We start from the raw sequence: 6,061 nt of genomic DNA, 5'->3' as shown, positions 1-6,061 counted from the left end.
CTAAAACTTTTACATAAATTAATATATATATATATATATAAAGTAGACTGTTATTACAATTTTTTTTTTTTTGGAAAATGAAATGAACTACATTTACAAATTAGAGTTACTAGCTAAAGATTTGGTGAGTAAAAGTAAAAATACTCTGAGCCCTGAACTTGCCAAAAAAAAAAAAAAAACTAATAAAAAAAAGCACTACAATATCCAATTATCTGTACAAAATATTATCTGAACCACTAAATTATTTTTTTACTTACTAATAACAGTTTTCTACCTAAAATTTATCTAAAATTTGTTGTGAAATTATTATTATGAATATATAGCGTATCATCATTCATCTCTCCTTTGACTCTAATAAGGAGTAGAAGACTATTGCAAATTCTACTTGCTAGTAAGAATTGGCGAGTAAAAATTGAAAACTCGAGGGTTTGTTTAGTATATGTGTTTAAACAACAGTTTTTAATTTTTTTAAAAATACATGTGGATAAAAAAAAATATAAAAACATATATAATATTATTTAAAAACTAAAAATATGTGTTTAAATTTACGTACCAAACAATGCCCGGAGTCTGAACTTGCAAATTTCATATATATATATATATATATATAAAAGATCTTCGATTTGCGGCCTTTTTTTGGATGGTACATTCTGAAAGTGTCCTTGTTTTTTTTTTTTTTTGGTTATCGAACTAAACCCAGAGTCAGTCTGCCTTTTCTTTCTTTTTTTTGGATAAACTTGCAGACTCCTCTTTCTCTCTGTTTTTTAGTCTCTGATTCATCGATCGACCACTCATGACTCTGATGACTCCTCGACCCTTTGATGTAATTCCCAAATCCACAATTCTCTCTCTCTCTCTCTATTACATATCTTTTCAATTCAATTTTGATCAATAATGTCATAACTCTCTCTTTCGGAGCTCCGGATCCGAGTACTTTTGATATTGAATTCTTTTTTTCTTTTTTAATTTAATTTAATTTATTATTATTATTATTATTATTATTATTTTGCAGTAGCAAGAGCAGCCTCAGCCTCAGCCGCAGCCGCAACAGGAGGATGATGAGATGTTAGTTGCGAACACCGACTTGCTCGAAGGCCCTCAGCCCATGGAAGGTTCGATAAGTTAAACGCGATTTTTGATTTATATAAAAGGGGATAGTGTGACATATTGAATTAATCTAAATTGAGTCGAATTTGATGAAAAATGTATTCGCTATATGTTGTTCATTTTCAATAATCCAAATCAATGTAATCGTTATCGTCGTCTTTTATAGTTTTTGAATAATCTTTTGACATTTACTGTCACTTCCTACCTAGACTTGCTTTTTTTGATGAATACAATGAATTTGGTTTGTATTCTTGAAAGTGCAAAAAATGCATATATTAAAAGAATTTTAACAGTCTCACAAAACAATATTGAGCAAGTCCAGGTCCACCCGAAGACAATCCTGGAGGGTGTCAGTGGTTTTTTTTTTGGAGGAATATCAACAACTAATGGCTACACAGGTTTGAACGGGCTGAGTATAATGTTTCTGGGGTTGAGTTTTCCATGGTATTTCGGCGCTTTCTCTGGGGACACCACTACACTAGTTTTAGTTACTAGCTTTACATGTAATTTCTTCATTCAGTTAAAGAAAGACTCTCTATGGTTTTAGCTAAAAGAAAACAATCTCACAAAACCAAACCACCAACCCTCCACCTACTACCCAAACCACCACCAGCCATCCCGACACTCCACTGACCACTCAAATCCACAAATTGGAGAAGGAAAAACAAAAAAAGAGAGGCCAAAGCCGGCCAACTACGCCCCATAACCCACAAACCCAGTCCTCACCATGGTCCACAAACCATTCCAGCCACCCAAAAACTCAGCCATCAACGGACCTACAAACATCCCAGCCACCAAAAACGCAGCCACCCACAGCAACTCAAATACCCAGCCACCCACCACAACCCATAAAAAAAGTCCACATTTAAAAAAAAAAAAAAAATTAAATTCTTGGCGGATTGTTATCATCTCGGTTTTGTGTTGCTACAGCACAGACATGGTTATCATCCTATCTTTTCATTGATCTTTCTACATTGATTAAATTTTGAATAAAGCATAAAACCTAAATAAGTATTCCAAGCAAATACATTATTGATTCATCAGATGTAAAAAATGCCAACTTGATCATTTTCCCAGTAGAGCCACCCCTCCAACAAAATTTTTTTGGTGTCAAAGAATGTCACATTGTTTGCCGTAAAGACAACAACATTGCTAATCCTCCAAAGGGAGAGCAAAAGGAAGACAGTTCAGCACCCTTTTACCAATGGAAAATGAATATCCAACAAAAGCTAACTTCAAGTAACTAATATGCATCAAAAAGACATGCGCACACAGTCCAAATGAAATGTTAGTCGGATATCCTTTACTTGTATTTATCAGTTTGCCACCAAATCCAAACAGCCATCAAACCAGTGGAATTTTTGTAAAAAACTCGATCAGACTGTGTAGCATTAGAATTAGTTCTAACTACAACCAAATATAAGTGCCAAAAGCCAGCAATCTAAAGATTAATGAAGCAAATATCTGAAATAACTTGCTACTCAATTCTAGCCTAAGTCATGTAATCTTTATCCAGCCTATGAAGGGCAGGGTTTTATTTAAAAAGATAAAAGATTCTTCAATGGTGCTCGATCTGTACAATAACTACAGTGAAATGTAATCACTAGAGTTCCTTTGCATTTTTTGTCATCATCTTTTTTGCGAACAACGCTAACCTAGGTCTCCAACCTGTACCCAAAAGAAAATTAAATAAAAAGGTAAAAATGTTAATAAAAAGAAGTAATCCTCAAGTTCAGAGTAAGTTTATAATAAAAAGTCCACATTTAAACCTATACAATTTTATCATTTTAATTAGAATATTAGAATACTGCAGAACATAATTTAAAGAAGAAAATTTGCCACTCAAGTCCATCTTCTATCCTTTAAAACATTAGATTTACCATATCTTTTCTTATTCATTAAACAGTCTAGGGGCTGCCATGGGGGAAAATTAATTGGAAAAAAGACTGTAATTGTAAAAAAGAATCTTCACCTTTCATGGACTGATCTTCTGTTTGATATTTATTAACCGTATCATAAATTAAACCCAAAATTGATGTTGAATTGAAAGAATTATCCCTCTCCATGTAATGTGGAAACAATTCAGCCTTCAATTCTCTTGGAACTTCAATCTGCAAATAATAATTACAATAAAATTATTTGCTGTAAGAAAACCAAATTTGTAGTTTGGTTTATATTATTGATAGGCCAATAGTAGTGCCTCAACTACGTCACGTACAATCACATTCCTCTTTTCATCCTTACAAATGATCATGTTAAACTAGCATTATAAATACATGGAATGTTTACAACATCATGAAAAAGAACATGCATTTGACAGCATTATTTGCCTTGGAACAGATTTAAACTAGAACTAAGAGAAAATCTAATCGAACTAGATTTTAAGCAATCTAAGAAAAACACCTGATGGTTCCCATCAACTGTAATAACTTTCAAAGGATGCCAGTCAGGGTCCTTCAGATATTCCTCCCACAATGAGCATAGCTCTGAATCGGGGCTGGAATTATGGTCGTTAATTATAATGACCTCACCCTATTCAAAATAAAATCCCCCTAACCACAATGGAATACTCCACTCCAACTTTCAAGCACCAAGCTTAGGGGGTACATTACAACCACACCATAGTTATTGGGGGCAAAGTGCAATTAACCCTGACTTTTTTTCATTGGTAGGCCACATAACACCACGTGGGTTTTGAACCTGTGACCTCACTCTACAGTTGAATTTAAAGAGAAAAAGGCAATAGACTGCAATTTTATCTTTCAAGTCCAGAAAAGTCTGCTTAAGTAATTAACTTGGTTAGTTTAGTGTTAGCAATGGTACAAGAAGCCACACTCAGAAAAAAGAATAGTGCGGTAAATCAACTCTGAGATTCCTATTACGTGCTTCTCATCTCTTGATAAATAGAGAAAAAGACCTATTGTGGAATTTTCTAAAAAGCTTGTTGAATTTTTCAGAAGAAAAGTGTACGGATAAAATCTTCAACCAATTCCATCAATAAACCATAATTTAAACATTTACTATTATTAAGCATTTAAAGAGTAGTAAAATGGGATGAACCTCTGGGTCTGTGACATTATGATAGAAGGGAGATGCAGTGTGGAAAACCCCATCACAGCCCTCAAGTACTTGCTTTGAATAGGTGAAGTCTCTCCTTGGCCCCATCAAGTACTTGTAAGTGGTTTGTTTTCTTTGAATCATCTGCAGGAGGTAGAAGAGAACTTCATTAGTACATCCATCCAAATCTTAACTATACAGTTGACCTACGGAAAAGGGTAACAATCCCAATGACTCATTTATAGAAAATCAGAATGAAACAGAAGAGTCATCCGGTAACAATAAATAGACATGCAATACAAAGGACAGAATAGCATTTTCAGATCCGGCCATGTATGAGAGTGCATTATGAAATTTAAGGGCAGTTTTTAGACAATCTAACATATAATCCAAATTAGTATACTTCTTTTTTATGAGCACATTGACAAAAACAATATTACATATACATATTGTGCATGATCTCATATATATTTGCATTTTTATTCCCAAGACTCTTAACAGCAACAAAAAAGTCTAGTGTACTTGGTTGGTCTTTCTAATAAAATTTCTTAGGTTTCTTATAAAAAAACAGCAACAAAAAAGAAAAATTACTGCTACAATCTTACATAATTACAACATCCATTTAGAGTGCAAAGACTACAAAAGAGCACGACCATACACCGGAGGACATGTTATTCTAAATCCCAAATTATCTGATGATTTGTTCAAAACTTTGGGGATGAAAAATCATATAGGAAAGGACAAAGATGCTGTATGTGATTACAGCATCTTTGTATTAACTTATGATAAAAACATATGCAATTTTTGAGCTTCTTGCTGCTCATCATTGAAGAGGCAAAACACTTACATTAACTAATTCTTTTCAGGCTTCTTGCAGCTCATCATTGCTCTTGCGCTCCTTCACTATTAATGTTTGGTTCAAAGCTTCTAAATCTTCAAGTTCTCCTTTATCTCGCAACTGTTTGAGTATTGTATCCACTATTTCCAAAATTTCCACATCTCCATCGTCTCCCATGTGCTTCATGACATTTAATGACCCTCTCAATCTCTCAATTTCCAATTCCAGTGCTTGTTTTGCATCCAGTTGCTTTTGTAATTGAATTATTCTCTTATGGAGTTCCTCCTTTTGCCTCTGTGTAAGAAACCAATTGTAAAGTATAACTAATCTATCTTTATCCAAAATGACAAGGAAATGTTTAGGTTATCCTTTAAGCACTTAGAAACAACTCACAAACCTGAATCTTCAGCCAGTTTCAATCCATTCACATCAGCCTTTTCTGACAAGGAACTATTTCTTATTCTTGCCCATCAAAAATCATCCCCGTTTTCTTCTCCACACTGGTTCCTTGACTGGTCTCACCTTGCCTGAAAAGAACACAAGCAAATACTAATATGCAAATCATTTAACTATAAAGAGATGTATATGCAATCAGTATTGAATCGAAGTATCGTACCATGTCCAGTCCCACAATCAGGAGGATGTGTCTGTGTCCGTTGCGGCCTTCGCGGCCGATCCTGAATGTGTGAAGCCTCTGGTGGGGGGGCGGGTATCTGTGTCTAGATGAACTCGGTATGCACAAACTTAGGGGGGACAGCACTAGGGGTGGGTCGCCCAAGGGTGGGCATGAATCTCATCTCATCTCTACCATGTACATCTGTGGGGGTAATGCCGGTGGGTAATGGAGATGTAGTAGGGGATGTGGGTGGGCAGGTATCATCGCTCCTTATGGATGGGGACTGAGATATGTCCCCATGGGCAAACGTATGGGATGGACCCGCATCATCATGCGCCATGGAGCCCATGTCATAACCAATGTCCAAACACATCTCATCTGCTGTCTCACTTGCTTCCTCCATGGTGTGGTCATGCACGGGTGTGTCACACCGACTAGATGTG

The 6,061-nt window shown here is 35.3% G+C and overlaps 2 long non-coding RNA genes across 2 annotated transcripts; one reads left to right on the top strand and one right to left on the bottom strand.

The window, feature by feature from the left end:
• Positions 1–593: 593 nt before the first annotated feature.
• On the top strand, positions 594–1,275 carry LOC136064093 (uncharacterized). Its single transcript, XR_010625741.1, has 2 exons — positions 594–823; positions 1,013–1,275. It is a non-coding gene; the product is annotated as an uncharacterized LOC136064093 (long non-coding RNA).
• Positions 1,276–3,085: 1,810 nt separating this feature from the next.
• On the bottom strand, positions 3,086–5,515 carry LOC136064096 (uncharacterized). Its single transcript, XR_010625745.1, has 4 exons — positions 5,400–5,515; positions 5,012–5,296; positions 4,168–4,308; positions 3,086–3,218 (listed from the first exon to the last, which is right to left on the bottom strand). It is a non-coding gene; the product is annotated as an uncharacterized LOC136064096 (long non-coding RNA).
• Between the last annotated feature and the right edge of the window lie 546 nt (positions 5,516–6,061).

The sequence above is a fragment of the Quercus suber genome, unplaced genomic scaffold (genome assembly GCF_002906115.3).
Source record: "Quercus suber isolate HL8 unplaced genomic scaffold, Cork oak 2.0 scaffold_623, whole genome shotgun sequence".
NCBI lineage: Eukaryota > Viridiplantae > Streptophyta > Magnoliopsida > Fagales > Fagaceae > Quercus > Quercus suber.
This window is presented reverse-complemented; position numbering and strand designations above follow the sequence as displayed.